This window comes from Triturus cristatus, chromosome 9, assembly GCF_964204655.1.
Source record: "Triturus cristatus chromosome 9, aTriCri1.1, whole genome shotgun sequence".
Classification (NCBI taxonomy): domain Eukaryota; kingdom Metazoa; phylum Chordata; class Amphibia; order Caudata; family Salamandridae; genus Triturus; species Triturus cristatus.
In genome coordinates, this window is record NC_140592.1 from 821916136 (window position 1) to 821935803 (window position 19668).

Here is a 19668-nt window from a genome sequence, read left to right on the forward strand (position 1 = left end):
TTCTGGTACTTTCCATCGCCCGCCTCCAGGCTGAGGGTCAGAGGTGAAGACGTTCATAAATAAATGAAGTTGTATCAAAACGTTTGTGTCACTCGAAGTGAAGAAGAACTTACATTTTCTGGACAGCTAACCTAAGACCTTAGCTGTTTTTCAAAAAATGTTGGGCTGGGCATATAACTCCTTTCCCAACGCATCTTTTATATAGGTTTAAAGGGATATTTTGAAAGGATATGCACAGCTTTAGGTTGAGGTATCATGAGCAATATTAAAGTCGGGGATAAACTAAAATGCCAAGGCATTCGGGCCGCATTCAGGGTCTCGAGTATATCACAATCTGGATAGTAACTGGAGTCACCAGCCGAATCGAGAAATTTCAAGATTCGTTGGAAAAGTGCGACCCTCAGGGAGAAATGAGGTACAGCCATGGGAATCAGCTGCGGCACCTCGTTTCCCCGGTCAATCCTATTTTCTAATGCGATTTGGAGGGTCCCATGCCAGGACATTATGAGTGGGCCACTCATAATGTCCTGGTGATGCGTGTAATTAGACCCCTTACAAACAATAATTACAAGTGTGGCCCTTCTGTAGAGCCAATACACAAACCCACATCTGTTGCAGTCTTTCAGGCCTAAAGGGTTAATCCTTTACAAAGGGTGAGAGTCTGCATTTTCCTTACACAAGTCCATCTTATTAATATTTATGTAGCATCTCGTACCACTCCAGCATCTTCAAGGTACTAGTGCCATTCACAAAGGAATCAAAACAATTTATAATTGTATTCACGTATTCTGACAGCATATGGCAAAGAAAGCCAATGCCACCTGTAGGCAGGCTGACAGAGTGTCATGTGTGCTCGTGACTCCATTTTCGTTAAATAAATGCATTTTTTGCTGTTTGATGGCCAAATTACAGAGTTCTGTATTATTGTGCTTCATCTTCAGGAGGGAGAAAAATTATCTAACTAGGATTCCATTCGAAATTAGCTGGAATATTTAAACTCGATGCAATTCTTAAAAATAAACAGATCATTTTCAGATTTAAAAAAGCAAACGACTCCTAATCGCTAAGGGAAGTGCCGTAGAGACTCAAAGTTCAAAACATGATACAAAAGGGCAGGTCACGAGAAAAGCAAGATGCTATTTTGGTTTAAAATATAGGTTTATTTACAAGACTGTGAATATACATCATGCAGGTGTAAACTGGACATTAGTTTGCGCTTGTAATCTTAAACCACCGTTAACATTTCATCAGGGCTTGACTGAAGTGGCTGTGGATGGGCGGGCTAAACAAAACCACTGCTAATGTCATTCTGAGAAGACCCACAAAGGGACAAGGCCCTTTGGTGTGTCTACATATTCACGGATGTGCAGGGGGGAGGGCGGGCTTTGTTGTTTTTCCCCCCCCTCGGTCACTCTGGATGTGTTCTCAGCCTTTGCTTCCAGCATACAGCTGCGGAGGCGCGCGCTGCGCCCTGCATCTCAATGAGCCGGCTCAGACTGCAGCGGGGGGGGGGGGGGGGCTCCCCAATGGGGAGGTCAGGCCTGAGTCAGCAGACTGTCTGCCCCAGACTGGCGCTCGGCGGCTTAGCCTTTTCGGCGGCCATATAAGGCAGTCCACTGTCACAACAGGCGAGTGCAGGGGAGGCAAATCCGCTGCCTGCTTTCTCCTCAGCCCTTCTGCGCCGTGCAGCCTTTGGACGGTAGCCCTCTCCGTGTCGGGCCCAGCGGCAGCCCGAGGGACAATGTCTGACGTCACTGGCAGCAGGTTGCGAATAAACCAGTGCCTGGGTCTCGAGTGCCGCGCGGGCTATTCATGTACTACGTCCTGTTTCTCACGCTCACACAAAGCTACAGCGCGCGACACCTGCTCAATTATCATATCTTATACGCGGTCTTTCCCCTCGAAAGGGGGGCTCACGAGAAAAGCCAGAGGAAGCCCCAATATTCCGAGCTAAAAACAGACACATTGGAATTCCTATCCCGGTTAATCCAGTCTCAAAATACAAGGCATTTACTTCTGGATAACGTTTACTAAGAAAAGGACATGGCGTGAAGTTTGACACAGTAGCTTTCAAAGTCATAAAGACTTCGTTCCCCGTACCAGATTAATAAGATTTAAGAGGCAAGTACGGCGAAGCGTAGGCATGCCAGATACACAAGCAGACAGCCCGAAATGGCCCCTACCAGCAGCGACTGACCCAAGCAGTCATTTGTTTATTTTAGCATTCTGGTAGTCACAATCCCAAATTATCAGAAAATGCAATAAACATGGGTATTTGGCGCCGGACGCTCAGAGTAATTCAGACCTGCGACCTTTGTTAAAATGCTGCATATAGTATTTGCTTTAAGTTATTTTATACTGCTTACATTCACATGTGGATTTTGTTAAAGTTGTTTACAAATAATTACAAGCAAGCAATGATGAAGCCAATATGTACGCCTTTTGGTTGTCTATTAAAAATTAGGCGGGAAGTTCAATGAACTGGGAGGAAACTAAGGTGATTAGAATCTAAGGACTCATGGGAGAACCTATGGTCAGGGAACCAGAGGACTTTGAAAGAAAATACACACCTCTCTAAGATGCTAAACTCGAGAGAGACCTCGGGGGGGGGGGGGGGGGGATCTCTGGTGGAGGTTTTTGAATGGGATATTGCCCCTACTATTTCTATCTGGCATTGCGTCAAAAGATTGTAAACGATAAAACAGCCTTTCTATTAAAGGGAAGGGCCTTTTCCTGAGCTTCCCACAGACAAATAGGTTTCCAACACGTTTGGTCTGTGCAATATATATGCATCTGGCTACCATCTTCACATGATCACTATGAGCTGTTGGTCCAGTTATCAGTCTTTCCACTGAGGAGAGGACAGCCTGGCACAACACAACATAACAGAAAAGTAAACATAACATCATGTATAAGCCCCAAAAATTGGTGGACATCTGGAACCACACCTCCCACCAGGGCCGGGCTGGCTGTAGTGGGCACTGGGCGTTTTCCCGGTTGGCAGGAAGGTGGGGTAGATTTTGTTACTGGGGGCTGGTTTTGCAGCAGTGCTGCAATATCGGCCCCCTGTAACAAAAGTGGCAGCAGTGCTTGACAATAGCACCCCCGCCCCCGGAGCTTCTTAGTAGCATCCCTCTTCGCCCCTTACCTGACCCCACCCAGGGCCGGTCGAGCAGAATTGCCAGGGATGGTTTCTGTTCCCAGTCCGGCCGTGCCTCCCACACAGTTCCTTATGGTTAAGAACTGGTGCACTTCATTCACAGTGCCAGCCGTAGTAGGATACTGCTGCTAAGCAGAAACAGATGAGTCACGTGGAATGGTGCACTCAGAAAATGGAAAGTCCACTATCCCTTACATCTTTATACCACCCTTTATTGAAATTTGGGGTTTCCCATAATAACCATCAATACTACCGGCAACACGTTTCGTTCAAGAGAATTGAACTTCATCAGGGCTTTTCTATACGAGTAAGGCAGATACCTTTTTTGATAAATGGTTTCATGAGAAGTCCTCTCAGGATGATTGCCACATATTGGTCATACAACACGATTATCTTCCATGTTGGAAAGGGGTCTCAATCTCCCCCACATGCGACACCTAAATCCGCGTCTGTTACTAGCGACACAACTTGTCCCGGGCGACGCACATGGGACGAGTTGTGCCTATGCATTCCACCCAAAGGTTGCGAAGGACCAATGCACAGAAATTCACAGCCACTACATTAAAGAGTCTATGGTGTATTACCAAGAAGCGGTTAATACTTTGCCTAAATAAGTCACAAACTCCTCACTAGAGGGCCTATGTTGGGCCAACAAAGGTGTTGGCGCCACAACCCAAAGCTTACCACACAACTCTCAGGAGAGGGTCCAAGGTTTGCCACCCTCAAGCAGCGGAGGCACAACCAGAGGATCAACACATATACCTTAGCAGAGGGTTTATGGTGCATGACCTACAAATGGTGGAAGTGAAATTCTGGAAGTTTCACAGATACCTCAATACAGGGCCTATGTTGTACCACCTAAGGCAGTTGGTCTATTGTGTATGACCCACAAAAGGCAGATGCACAATCCAAGGAGAGTCACATATACCTCAAAAGAGGGTCATTAAGGTCCACTAAGACTAGTGGTAGTGCAACTCACTGATGTAGGCTGACATTTAAGAAACCTGTAGAAAGAATGTATTTAGAATAAAGAAAAACAACGGGCTGTCAACCTAAGGATCACCACAGACAATTGTCAGTCAATGGCCTATGAGGTCTACCAAGCAATGTTAATGGTGCCACCAACAGAAGAGGGTGAGGGCTAATAGGTAAATTATAAGAGAAGGTGATGAATGGAAGCCATGTAAAAGGAATTTATAGTTAGGTTGTGTAGGCTGTAAGATGAGGTGGGGTTCGAAGCTGCTGTTGGTCAGGCAAGGACATGGGTTCGGTCCTTAAGGCCTACCCATCACCTAACAGGCTAATCTGGGAGGTCACTTCAGAAAGACACCATTCATCTTTCAGCCCTTTACCTATATGCCCCGAGGAGAGGGGTTATTTGAGGTTGACTATCAATGAGCAGAAATGGGAGGAGAGAGTAAACACTGACAGGTCTTGCCACTAAGGTATGTTATAATAGTGAGTACTTTTTGCTATTCCCAAACTCTGAGTGCAAAGTGACTCAAAATCGTATACTTGCACATCTCCACCTCTTGTAAAAGAGGTGGAGCATAACATACAAGTGTAAGTTACTGCTAAATAAAACAGTAATTAGTGTAGCACCACACATAGCCAACACATGGTACTGCAATTCTATGGCAGAACCGGAGGCTTCGGATTATGCCTTCTTTCTCTGCTTTATTTCTTACAGCAGCGTTATAAACAACAACAAAACCACATTTCCCATGAACACTTGGGAAAGGAAAAGAAAGTCTATCAACATGAGTCCTTCTCTGATGGCACTCCAGCCAGCCCTTCCACTGTGTTTCCTCATCCTCTTTCTTCGCTGCTCAGCAGCATGTTAAGTCACTTTTTCTTTATTTATGGGTTTGGGGAGTGTTTTTTCTGTGATGCCTGATTAACGCAGGATTGTTGCGGGTGATTTTCGGGTTTACAGATTCCCTGTATATCACGGGACGCTGCGGGCGTACCGGACGCGATTGTGCCCAGTAGTTGGTGCGGCGTGGCCTCCAGCCGCTAGGGCGGACTTTCCTCTGTGGCCAGCGCGAGTTAGAAGTGCGAAAATCGGAGTTTTCTGGCTGGCGCTGCTCGCTCGAGGTTGCCTCTCCCCTGCCACCCGGTTTTACGCCCTTGGGGGTCCGTAATTATACCTTTATTTCACCCTGAACGCCCTCTGGGGTCAGTAGTGTTTAATCCTTTAACACCCTGTGGGGTCGTAATTGGCACGGTGTATTGTGGTGCGCAGGGACACTGTCCCAGGTGGCATGCCCTAGGATAAGGCAGGGGTGGTGTGTCCCTAGGGCTCTGCCCATTCATTGTGCGCCTTTGGCCATGCACATTCGTCTGGGCTCCCTCCCAGCTCCAAATCTGTGCCTAGTCAGGACCATATATTTATACCTTGTGCTGCTGCACACAGGCTGCCTGGCGCTTCTGAACCCTGCGGAGCCTACAGTAACTCAGCATGCAGGGGGAGCAGGATCACTACCAGGAGGAGGACCCTCTGGGCTACCTCCCCTGGGATGATGAATTTTACCAGGCGGTGGACGATTCTATCTACAGGGCCGTAGATCAGGCCATGGGGCCCGTGGAGCAACATTTGACAGCGCGAATAAAGGAGGCATACGCAAACCTAGCATCCCTCATTCAGTCTACCCCAGCCCCCCCGTTCCTACTTCCTCTCTTCCCCCTAGCAAAAAGCCTTGCATTGAGGGGGTTGATGCGGAGGCCTTTGCGCGTTTGAAGAGCCCGCCAGTCCCTACAGGGGGGCCCCCTCCGTCTCCCAGGCCAGTTACTCCGGACACCCTTATGGCGGAGATTCCCCAGATATGGACAAGGAAGCATGCTCCTCTAGGTCCTGGGCCCCTGGCCACGCCCCATCAGGGCCTTCGGACATGCTGGACCCGGATGACATCATCCACCCGAGGTCCTCAGAATGGGTTCCCGGGGATAAGGTGGCCCAGTATGTGGCTACGCGCCTACGTAAGCCCATGGATAAGAATGCCCGTCGCCGCCTTCGGGCGGAGTGTCCCCACCCTACTTTGGAAGGAAAGGTCGCTCTCACGCCAGAGATAGACCAGAAAATGCCGACATTTCTGGCCAAATTCGTTAGGGACCCGAAAAAGGGCATAGACCGTTCCTGGCGCACCGGTCAGGACAAGCTGCTCGATGCAGTAGGGCCAGTTACGAAGATCTTGGACATGGCCGAGGAGGCCAAGGTGTCGGGGGAAGTGATATCCCCGGAGGTTCTATCCAATTGGGCGCAACGCGCAATAGTCTTCATTGGAAATGCAAACTGCGCACTTTCCACAGAGAGAAGGTGGTCACTCCTGATAAAGGTGGACCCCAAGCTGGGGGACCTCACCTCTTCCGAAGCTGGAGAGGTGGCCCAGGGGGGGTTGTTCGGTGATCCCTTCGTTAAGGAGTTGGGGGAGTTTGTCGCTACCTTTACCTCCCTTGACAGGGCACAAGCCAACATCCGAAAGGTGTTCACCCCTCGGGTTTGACAGGGCCGGATGTGGCAGGAGCCGCTCGTTCGGTCGCTTCAACAGCTCTGACCGTTGGCGAGGCTCCAGCCGTGGTCAAGTCCAGGACAATGCCCGGTTTAATAACTTCTACCCAACGAGAGCCCAGAAGTTCCATGGCCGTGGCCACCAGAGAGGACAGCAACAAGGTGCTGGTAGAGGGGAGTGTGCTGCCTTCGGCGAGCTTGCAGGTGGGGGGGCGCTTGGCGCAGTTCTTCCCAGCTTGGGTTTCCCTCACCAGCATTGCGTGGGTGCTGCAGAGGGTTCAGGGTTTCCAGCTGGAGTTCCATGGCCGTCCGTGTCAGCGTCATCGCCCCCGCCTCATTTCCTTTTCGCAGCGCGACAGAGTTGGTGCGCGGGAGGTTTGCACCCTCCTCCAAAAAGGGGCGATTTGTTATTCAGACGAGCATCCAGGAGGTTTTGTCAATCTCTTCTTGGTCGACAAGGTCGACGGTGGCAGGTGCCCGGTTATCAACTTGAAGGAGTTCAACGAGTGGTTGGTGTACTGCCAATTCAAGATGGAGGGCATTCACCTCCTCCGAGACGTCATGAGACCGAACGATTGGTTGGTCAGGCTAGACCTGAAGGACGCGTACCTGACGGTGCCTATATTTCCCCCTCATCGCCGTTTTTTGCAGTTCAGGTGGGAAGGTCAGGTTTACAAATTCGTCAGTGGTGGAGTTCCTCAGGGCAAGGGGAGTGCGAATGATCATCTACTTGGACGACATGTTTTTGGACCAGTGTCCCTGGAGGTTGTCAGCCCAGTTACAGACCGCAGTCAACCTCCTTCAGGGTCTGGGTTTCGTTATCAACAAAAAGAAGTCCCTGCTGGTTCCCGTTCAGTGTGCTACATTTTTGGGTTTCAATATCGACTCGGTAGCGTCCACTCCGAGTCTTCCCGCCAGGAAGATGGCGAAGAGCAGACACAAGTTACGTCAGACTTTGGCGAGGAGTCAAATCTTTGCGCCAGCTGGCACACCTGGTGGGATTGCTCGCTTCTTCCATTCAGGCGATTTTTCCCGGTCCCTTGCATTACAGAGGCATGCAGCGCCTGAAGGCCCATCACCTCAGACGGGGGCTGACTTATTCTCAATTGGTTCCCCTATCGGATGAAGTACGGGACGAAATGAGGTGGTGGCTCACACACATGGAAGCCTGGAACGGCCGTGCGATTTTCGGGTCCGCCCCAGATATTGTTATAGAGTACGACGCCAGCCGATCCGGGTGGTGTGCCCGCTGCGGGGAGTTTCACAGGTGGTGCCTGGTCCACTCAGGAACAGTTGTTACACATCAACTGCTTGGAGTTACTGGCAGGCTCCTTCGCGGTGCAGTGCTGGACAAAGGACAGAGTGCAGTCGTGTGTCCTACTCAGGATGGACAATGTTTCAGCAGTCTGTTACATCAATCACCTTGGTGGGACCAGGTCCAGGATGTTGGCCAACCTAGCCAGGGATTTCTGGCATTTTTGCCTCGACATCCAGATTTAGGTTACGGCAGATTACTTGCCAGGGCGGGAGAACGAGGTGGCCGATTGGCACTCCCGCCATCTTCTGGATGCCAGTGTGTGGAAACTGGACCCCCAGATCTTTGCCCGGCTGTCGGGGATATGGGGCCCGTTCTTGGTAGACCTGTTTGCGTCGAGACTACATCATCAGCTACCGAGATTTTTCAGTTGGCGGCCGGATCCTCTAGTGGAAGCAATGGATGCATTCCTCCAGGACTGGCAAGAGGAACAAGACTATGCCTTTCCCCCATTCTCTATGATCACGAGGGTCTCGGCGCTCCTGCGTCGCCAACAAGCGGAGGTGATGTTGATCACCCCGCTCCGGAGGTCTCAAGTGTGGTTTCCGGTTCTACTGGAACATTCCTGGGATTTTCCAATCCAACACCCCCACTCTCCTCACATTCTTCTCGATCCAGATCTCGTTCCTCATCGTCTAGTCCAAGACGGAACATTGAGACTAATGGCCTGGAGGATCTCAGGCATCGTTGGATGCTCCCAGGTCTTTCGGGTCAGAGTCAGAGTTTGACATTTACTCTGATGAAACACGTGTCGGCTGTCTGTTTTTTGTTCTTGCCTGATGACCTATTAAAGGAAATACAAAGATTGCTACGCTGCAGTATCTTCATGTCATATCGAAGACACACATACCTTGTGTAACTGATTATTGTATGAGTGCACGGGACTTGCCATATAAATACATATTATTTAATGTTAAAATATATCAAATAGTAGACATTGGATCATTTAATTATAAAACATTTTAATACCCTTTTTTGTATTTTAACATTAATGTAACAATAGATCTTATTAAAATATTATTAAATTACTTTTAATTAATTCTATACATCACTCTTAATTGTTATTAAGGCATAATGAGATTTGTTTTTTGCTTTAGGTGGGAATTTATTGTTTAATTTAAACTTGAAAATAATGTAATAAAACATATCTACATAAATATAATTTTTAATTTAAAATGTAGCTATTAGTGCTGCAGCATTTTTTTCTTTAGTTCTACATTTGAATGAAATATACACAATTCATTGACATTAATATTTAACATAAAATATTTTTACTAACTATTTCCAAGTTCAGTGAACTTTTTTACTATTTCCTATACCATGCGGAGATCTCCGCCACTAGGATTTATTTATTTAGAAAGTTCTATATAGTGCGAACATGACCCATGCGAGTATCAGAGCGCTTTACAAATGTACAGAGGACAGAGGCAAAGGAACAGATCTTGCTCTCCATACGACCAAGCTTTTTCTGGGATTCGCCCTGAGGATCTGGAAATCACTGCCCCCAGAACCCATATTGAATCCCTCAACGGTCTCCCGCAAGGAAGAAGTGAAGTCTTTACACATGAGCAATTTTTGCCCTCGGATCCCTGCCTTGTGTGCCCTGCTGCTTGCCTTGTGTGTGCCCTGCTGCTTGCCTTGTGTGTGCCCCGCTCCCTGCCGGTGTGTGCCCCGCTCCCTGCCGGTGTGTGCCCCGCTCCCTGCCGGTGTGTGCCCCGCTCCCTGCCGGTGTGTGCCCCGCTCCCTGCCGGTGTGAGCCCTGCTCCCTGCTGCTTTATGTGCCCCGCTCCCTGCTGCTTTATGTGCCCCGCTCCCTGCTGCTTTATGTGCCCCGCTCCCTGCTGCTTTATGTGCCCCGCTCCCTGCTGCTTTGTGTGTCCCGCTCCCTGCTGGTGTGCGCCCCGCTCCCGGCCTTGTGTGCGCCCTGCTCCCGGCCTTGTGTGTGCCCTGCTCCCGGCCTTGTGTGTGCCCTGCTCCTGGCCTTGTGTGTGCCCTGCTCCCGGCCTTGTGTGTGCCCTGCTCCCGGCCTTGTGTGTGCCCTCCTCCCTGCCTCGTGTGTGCCCTCCTCCCTGCCCTGTTTTCTTCTAGTCTCTATACTTACCAGCCCTCAAGGGAGAGAGTCTCTCTAAGCTTTGATCTAGGTTTGTCCGAGCCGCCTCCCTCTGTCCTTGGACAGAAGTCCAGAATGACCCCCACAAACAGCAGCGTCCATTGCGCATTACTACTTGCTGAAGGCTGGCGACCTGTGACTGGCTGCTGCAGAGGAACATCTCTGATGTTAAAACTGCCCACTGTCCACCTGCCCCGGGCAGGTTCATGCCATTCTTTTACAATCAGCTTGCGAGGGTTTCTACCGCAACTCTTCTGTTTGTTCTCTGTCTAGCAGAGGTCTGAAGCTATGTTATTCTGTAGGAAGTCTGAGTTGTGCCCAGAGCTTCTGATGCATTTGTTTGTGATCCTTAACTCGACCTTTTCAAGGCGAGGCATTGAATCCCAGACCCGTATCTGACAGGTTTACGTCCAGCCTCCCCGAGCCCTGACGCCCAATCTAACAAGCATTGAAAATGCAATAGGTCTCGCCTTTGATTAAGTTAAAGCCATTTGCTTTGCTAATGGTATTGTATAGCAAAGCAAATGGCTTTAACTTAATAAAAGGCGAAACCTATTGCATTTTTAATGCTTTTTCCCTGTAGCAACTTGAGAAGTGCAGTTCGTGAAGAACAGTGGGTTTACTCTTTTGTGGGTGGGTACACATCCATCCCTAAACCCCTCCCTTAGCCCCTCTTTAGTCATCCCCAATCCCCTCCCCTTTAGTAGTAAGTATTCCCCAATTTGCAGCCACCCACCCCGTTCCTCGCACAATCACTACTAAAACGTATACTTATGTGGGCAGAGACTCAGCACTCGGGGAAGAGATCACTGCACAGAAAAAGATAGAAGAGGCGTAAACGCTGCACAGGGGTTTACAAATAACACTTTGTGCCAGATTACGATGTCGTTGGGAAAGCCTTCTGGACAGGTCTGTTTCAGAAAGCTTTAAGTACGGATCGCACTCCGGGAGTCCCAACGACCAATTATGATGTGTCCGTTTGTTTTTCAGACTCGGTCCGGTCGGACTCCCGTTTAATTCAATGGGAGCCTGTGTACCCAACGTAAACACAGGCTCCCATTGAAAAAAGGGGTGGGTGGGTGGGGAAAAGCGTGCACCCTGTGGCAGGCACCTCATGGTGCCCGCCACGCTGTGTATGCATAGAAAGGGGGGACCCAGGGGTGCCCCCATGACTGATTCTGAGTGCCCCGGGTGAAGAGGGGCCTGCTACGGGCCCCAAAAGTCTGATTCCTACAGCTGTCGTCGTCACGTCAAAACCGAGTCGGTACAGCTGTCAGAATCGTCATCGTACTCACTCGTTCGGAAACAGTCCCCATTGCACTGCATGAATCGGCTTCGAGCGAGTCAGACTGCCTGAATCGCATTCGGAACAGATTCAGTCAGCCCGGATAGCTCCCTCGCATTGTATTTGGCCGTCCTAAAAGGTGGACGATTCGGTCGGAAACATAGGCTCCAAATCGGATTCGCTTAATCAGGATCCCATTTGAAGCCTTTCCTAACAAGATCATAATCGGCCCCTTTGTAGTTCGTATATACTACTACTGCAGTAATACAAAACGGATTACTAAATGCAGTTTTTTTAATAGGACCCTGAGTGCCTGTTCAACTGACAGTGTGATCCAGTGGAGGAAACCCAGGCTAGGTTTGTAGGATTGAGGTTAAAGCTGGGAAGCAAATGGCTAAACCTGTACGGCAAAGCCAACAACCAGTACAAACAATAAGGCAAGCACAAAGGAGCAAAACTAAGTGCAGGACAAGGTTTTAAATGTGCAGAAGCACTTTTTGGGCTACAGCCCTTTAAGACCTTTTTTGACCATTCTCATTACTTGCTTTCTGCATTGCTCAAATACAATGTGACTTTTAAAGTAGAATACTGCAATTGGTCCAGCTGCAGCATAGATACCATGTGTGGTCAAAAGCATATCCTTCAGTCAGAAGCTCAGGAGAAGGAGATTACAAGGCCTGTTTCATCAAGAAAGAAATATGGTACTGGTAAGCTGTCAGGAATTCAGCCCAGTTGCAGACTCACAGAAATCATAAACCCAGAGCTGCCAACTTACAAAACTATTTCAACGTGTGAAAAGGGGGCATGGCCTAGGAGTGGGTGGGGCCTCGTACTGAGAGCTACCTAAGACGTAAGAGACAATACCCCCACCACTCCCCCCATCACCTCAAAAATACTAAAGCTTGCTGAGGCTGCTGCTGATGTCCTGGGGTGTTTTCAGATGCCTTAATAGAGATCGGCAACTCAGAGCCTCCAAAAACAAGCTGGAAAACCACTCTGTAGTGGTTTTCAGTTCGTATTTCCTGCCACCATGTGATATCGGCTCATCACTGGGTGACCATGTGAAGGGAGCCAATATTGTGTGACAAACGGTGACAGTGTGAGTTGGTAGCTCTGCAAACCACTGTGAGTTACTGTGTGACATTTTGAGAGTTGCAAAGAGTTTGAGAGTACAACGGAATGTGGTGAAGAAGAAGTGACTGTGTCAGGGAATGACTGAGATACTGAGTAAGATAGTAAATGATTAAAAGAGCAAGTGTGACACTTTCAGTTTGAGTGTACTCATAGAATCCTTGAGACTCCGATTACATAGTGCAATACAGATGGGTTACACTATTCTATAGCCAGAAAGTGGAAACATACACAAAGAATGTGGCATTAAATGCCATCCTTGGAGTGTGGTATGGACAAACTTCCAAAGTATGCCCTGAATGTGGTAGTTTACACTCTTTGGGTGGCTTCTTTACCAATAATAACACTTCTAAGAATGTCCTTTTCCATCTTTTTTTCACAAAGGCCAGTACATTGTTCATGTGTGTTTTATGGGTAGATATTATATTCCCAATAAAACTAGCTTAAATCCCTTATTTGCATCACTAATATCCATTCAAACGCACCATTGCGACTTCCACTTGGCTTTGCTTTTTAACCCCTTCAGTGCCACACCCTTTCCCCCTCCTGTGCCGGGCGTTGCATTAGTGGGTGGGGTTCATGACGAGATAGTCTCGTCATGGGCACAGCGCAACCGTGCTCCATGACGAGACTATCTCGTCATGGGCACTGAAGAGGTTAAGATGTTTTTTGTTGTTTAGATTCACACAGCAGGAAAATTCAGCCAATCAAATGGCTTATTTTCCTTTTTTGATTTTTCTTGTTCGGAAGCAGTGTAACAGATATACGAATAGTGCAAGAGCGTGCATGAACACCTACATTTATATGTTGCTCTGAAAAATGGCTAGACAAATGTTGCCAATTCTGGAAAAAGCACAGAATGAGACTGAGCTATACTTCCCTACCAAAACTGTTGGATTTACGTTCAGTCTTTTTTTGCGACTTTGATGGAGAAAGTTCCCATAGATGATCCCATGGAAAGTGGTACTTTTGATATTTACCTGATATAACATTTACCCGCCTTGACCCTGTGAAATACTAACCACCAAATTTGACATGAAAATTAGACTTCTGGACTTTGGAAAGTTAAGTGCAAAGCGGTCGTGAGGGGAAGAGTTGCGGCAAAATTAGCGAGGTAAAAATGCCTTCCATTTGCAACTTGTGGCTCAAAAGTAACTCCAGATTTGCAGATGCTACCTCTGTCATATGAATATATATTTTTTCAATGCAGCGAGAAGGTAAAGAACATTATGGTTATATACTAAAACGAGTAACTACTCAATAATATAAATCGGACAGAACATTTTCAGCAAACATATCTAGTTTTCTTGTGATGATCCTTATAGCATTGCCAAAATGCACAAATATTACCATAAAAATATCCCTTATGGAACAGAGCAACAGCAGCTCTGTATTTATATATCACTTCTGTAGTTATGGCAAGATTGTGTATGCCATATGAAAAGCACATTTTTTGTCTGCTAACAACTTTTAAACTGTTGGCCAACCCCGTATAGCTGGTTAAAAAATACTCTTTAAGTCTATAAAGTTTATACAGATTTGCCAAAAGGGCAGTGGAAATTATAAGGAATGCTTAACATGATTGCTCCCATTTTAAATCCCACAGTAAGTTTTGAGAAGATCTATAGAAAAACAGAAACTGTTCAACAGGATGGCATAAATTGTGCTTGCACACATAACATAGGGCCTTATTTAAAGTTTGTCGGATGAGGTACTTCATCAAAACGTGATGGATAGCCCAACCGCCACATTACAAGTGCTATAGGATCTTATGCACCTGTAATAAGGCAAACATGACATCCACCATGTTTGATGTCAGAGTTTTCCATCCGCCAAACTCTAAATAAGTCTGCTAGTTTGATCTATATCCTTTTCTAAACACAGTGTGCATCTGTTTAGCAGTTTTTGAGAAATTAGAAAACGTAAACAATGTGTGTGGGCAAGGTAGTAAACCATTAAATAGAGTACGGATTACAAATGTTCAACTGAGGCCGTACTTGCGATATATACTACCCTAAGAAACTGACCTGCGCTTCTCGAAGATACCGACTCACCTGAAGTATTATTGATACCATTGGAGACCACGTTTGACATATTATATGCATGTCAGGTGTGCGGTCTCAAGCACGGAAACTATGTATTTGCGGCATTCTGCTAAGCATGCGAAGCCCAAATTGGAATATGTGTTCAATTGTCAATGCCTCATTTATATATTTGCTGTTTTTGTAATGCACTACATGATGCCGTTCAGCACTACTGACCCCTGGAGATGATAAACTGAAAAATGTTGTGAAGGGCACAGATGTGAATCTTTACGCAGAAGCAAATAGTGTAGAGCAGAGAAAAAAAAATGTCCCTAAAAACTTCCATTTAAGGGACCCCACTCACACTCTAAGACAGAAACAAAATTCTGCAGTTATCTGTAGCTAGCATCCATAGATCTTCCAATGCACGTTCATGACCTCGGAAATGATTTCACAGCCGACCTCAAAAATGACATCAATGAGTTCAAATATCACGATATGTTCGAACAAAAGTGCAGGATTCGGTTTTTGTACAACCTCAACTTTTTTTCTACTTTAGACAAGGCTGATATTTCGTTTGGTTTTCCGTGGAAAACCAACATTTTGGGAGATCTATTTAACAAACCTTGTCCTAAAGTGCAGACCGTGTTTTCAGAGGCAAGTTTACCTTCATCTGCATGACCAGAATTTGTGCAGAGTTTGGGTTTAGGACAAAAGGACAAACATTTTGCCATACTGCCTACAGAAGTCAATTTGATTCCCGAGGGAGTCGAGGAGAACTAATCAGCACAGAAAACTCCTTACCCCTGCTTTCATCATGGTTCTGCACACTGGTCGAAACCCACAGCTGTCTAAAAGCTGAAAACACAAAAGAGCATTCTCTTAAAACAGCAGTGTTTGATAAAAGTGCAGCAATGCCTTCAAGACTGGACGGATTTTAGCAGTACGCGGTGCTTCAGGACTGAACATCTAAAGGAAAGGTTATGGATACCTTGTTATTTGCACACCTACAGAAACACTGCAAGCCTGCTTCAGTTGGCGATGTTCAAAGAATGCATCTTACTTTTTAAATATGCTGGTCTTTACTTACTGAAGAAGGCGACTTCACCACGGAGATATCCCACAAATCTTACTGAGATGAACTGTAGACGTTACAAACGAATCAGCAGGTCAGTGGGATTAATATTTCCCATCACATACAGAGGTGGTCTAGTTGCCAATACTAGCTCCTCTAATGCCCCACTCTTTTGGGAACACGTTGTTGTACCTTGCAGCAGATTTCAGCGTCCGGTTCATTAAGTACATTAAACATCACCTATACAGGGAAGGTGCGGTAAGGCCAGGGGATCCCACCTACCTACCATTACCTCCCACCCCAGCTTAAACTTCGCATTAGATTTCCTCATTCCTCCTCCTACAAACACCATGAACAAGCCAATAATTGGGCTTCGTCAATCATGTTTTTTTTTTGTTAATACATATCTATGTACATGTAGGCAGAAGAGGTAAGTGGATCGGCAGCAGGCAGAGACACGGAGATCGGGTGGAAGGTGGAATAATCTACATCAACATAGCCAACATCAACGGACAACGCACCACCAAACCTACGGCTATGCACATTAGTGGCCAATCTCTACGATTGGAAATTCACTCTGGGAGTGGATTGAATGTGGTCTCATTTGTAATTGTATTTCATTACCAAAAATATGTTTCGACTTTGACAAATATTTTTCAATCCAACATATACCTACATATAAAAAGTAATTCGTAAAATATACTGTTTCAGCGGTCTTTGATCAATCTGTGATGTTAAGCACATTATTTAATAAATATGCGAGGAATTAATCCTGCATGCATGACTAAATGCATGCACCACAATACTTTGCTAATCTACTCTTCTCCAGGATTATTATACTTTTAACATCGAGAACCCCAATTTCCTCACAGGCCCATAAGGGTAAATATATTTAAGATAAATTACCGGACAGACAAAACTACCACTTTTAAAAGATGAGAACCTCAGTCTGTGGATCCTTTGAGTACAAAGACCTGAGTAGGAGTCCAGCAACTTTTGAATCCTGCTGTGGACTTTGAGAGGGTGGCTTCATCTTTGTGGAAGCTGGGGGGCGGGGGGGGGTACCTTCTAAGGCTAGAGTTAAGCTCATATGCATTTTACTTTAAGAGATCTCTGCTCACCAATCTTTCATTTTGTACAGTGCGCTACAAGTGAGCAGCGTTGTAACCCGAGCACTCAATGGGGCTTTAGGTCTATATGCTTAGACCTATTGCTTTTGTTGGTCTTTGCTGGGTTCCCAAGGTTGAGTGCTATTGTGAATGAGCTAGAGGCCTGTGTATGTAGGCAATGAGGTTATCAGAGAGAGAAACGGTATACCTGTAATGATGGTGTGTGATAGATGGAATGAAAGAACGCCTTTCATCTATCTGGAGGGGACATCTGTGAGACAAAAAGCACTATATTGTGTAAAGATGGAGAAAGAAGCACACAATTTTATTTATCACACTTTCTCCAATCCACCCTCATTCACCTCATGCGAAAATTCCTCACAGGATGGACTACAAGTAGCGCTCATTTGAAATTGCAAAACAAATTGCACAAAAATGGAACATGTTTGTTGAAGCTGCCATTTAAAGTGCAACAGGATTGGAAGTCGAGGGATGGTGTGGCCGGCTTAAACATGCCTTACTTGGTGGGCTGCTTGACCGACAAGCATTGACACTAGCTTAAAAAGAAGCAAAAGCCTCACTTTATGGTTGAAATTTCAAGCCAGACATAACGTTCTGTATTAGGCTTAGGGCCTCATTACGCTGCGGTTTGGATCGCAACCGACAGCTTATTGGTTGCAGACTGAAACTCATCTACTGCTGTGGTCCAACCGACACATTAGTGTGCGCGCGGTCGGAGGCAGCAGTCGTCGGGACCGACCAATGCCTTCCGATGGGTTCATGGAGCCAGTTGCTGGGTCAGAAGCTCCTCATAAACCCTTATGGGTTAATGGGAGCTTGTGCTGCGGGCACTTCCGCCCGCTGCACAAGCTCCCATAGAGAAATGGGAGTTTGCGACCCCACCATGTGCGGTTGCATCGTAATCAGGTGTTCGGAACTGCCGACCTATGGTCGGGCATTTCCCTCACTGAACCCATGTCAGTCGGAGGCAACTCCGACCGACATCGTAATTAGGGCCTTAGTGTCTTTAAGAACAAGCATTGGCATAGCCAATAGGTCTCGCCTTTGGGACCTTATAAGTGTTTAGCCATGCAACAGTTGCATAACTAAATACTTATAAGGTCCCAAAAGCGAGCAGTAAAAGTGATCGCGATCAAACATCAACGCGGCCGCTAAAGTGAAAGTAATCGCGGTAAAGCGCGGCGCGCGCCCGCGCACATACACTATAGCTCCAGGCTGGCCTGGTAGCACTTTTTGGAGCCCTCTCAATAAGTCTCGCCAGACCAGCGCATGCGCTGGGTCAGGCGAGACCTAAAAACTGGAGTCCTGCACACTGGTCTGCCATTTAGAAATTATTCAAGTCTATTTGTGGAATGAGCGGCACTATAAGTACATGTTCTGATCAACATTCATCATGGAGTTTTCAGTAAGTTTTAACTGAACATCTTTATTTTCCTAGGTCTTTTGCACCACAACAGTATTAGGGCACTTTATAGGAAACTCACTATTCAAAATAAACAAAATAAATATAGCTATATTTATATAAGTGTTGGGCTATTTTAGCTTTAAATGAACAGCTGGACGGGAAACATCTTCTTGGCTGCAAGGGCTGTAGGTGAAGGAAATGAACCGTCGCTTACCGGCTAGTGTTGAATACACTTGGCCATCATGTCCACATCATGAGTGTGTATGGCTTACTACAACACAGTAAGGAAATACAGGCCAGTGCTGGGCTTTCCTAAGTTCATGAGCAGGTCGTGGATTCTTTTGAATTGTCAGAAAAAAATATCTGTCACAAAGATATTGGTCACTGGAGAGATGGAATGGAGAAATACAACATCACGAAGAGTCAGGATGCCAATAAACCCTGCTTTGACTAAAGTTTTATTAATGCGGTAGGTTTCAAAATCCCCGAAAGATGCTTCCTAATTTACCCCAAATTAGCCGCTTTCTGCATGCATTAGGTGAAGGAGAAACGATCTTGTTTGGACCAGGCCCAGACGCAACGACCTCACATCGAAAGCGTAAACGCATTTCTTTTTCAAAATCTCCACACATTTCTCACAAACCATCAGAAAACGAGTAACTAAACAATTAACGAAATAGAAGACAACACTCCTACAAAACTGCGACTCAAGTCCTAGTCAGTGCCCTATTTTGTCACATGTTCAGAAGGTTTACAAAGGTTGAGTTCCCAATTTTAGAAAATTACTCAAGAAACAAGTGCTAAATTCAAATGCATGGCACGGGGCCAACCGCTATGCCAGACTTCCCAGTTGCAAAACGAGCTGCTTTTACACACCAAAGTAACCACACAGCAGGCCCGCGGAGTCTGCAGACAGCTGACAGAGATGACGGCTCCACTTGCCCCGTTCTACTGACATCCATCCAAATGCTAACATCTGCTGTGCCGCAATTTACTTTCTACACAACATTTAGCAAAACAGAGCTTCTCGATGCGGCGTCGTTAAGGAAGTGGCGAAAAATAAATCGCAGAGTCCCAAAACACGATTGTAAAACTAACGTGCACTTTGTCTCACGTGCGCTGAGCTTTACTTCAGATCCATTCACGCCGACAATGAAGCGGCAGCGTTTTCATTAATATGGATATGCGGTCATTCAGCTGGCATGAAGGCCCCGTTCTCACAGGAAATGCAGTGTCGAAAGCGCGGTTTCGACGGGTTTGTCTGGAATATGGGGGGGGGGGGAGGAGGGGTCGGGGTATTCAGGCCCAACTTGTGCTGCATATGTCAAAATAAATAACACTTTAAGTGCAAAGGCCTAACGTTTTCCCGTATTGCCGAAAACCACGGCTTCTAATTTGGATTCTACCTCACGTTCCATTCTTCCAGCACCCTACGCACTTTCTGTATATTTATCTCATTCTTACGGGTACTCTCTCATCCCCGTTTTCTCCCCTTTTAACTGTTTTCCTTTCTTGCTCTGCCTTC

General features: G+C 46.6%; 1 protein-coding gene across 3 annotated transcripts in view; it reads right to left on the reverse strand.

Moving 5' to 3' along the window:
- Positions 1 to 19668, reverse strand: part of AKT1 (AKT serine/threonine kinase 1) — a 445992-nt gene that overhangs the window by 218012 nt on the left and 208312 nt on the right. The window lies entirely within an intron of this gene.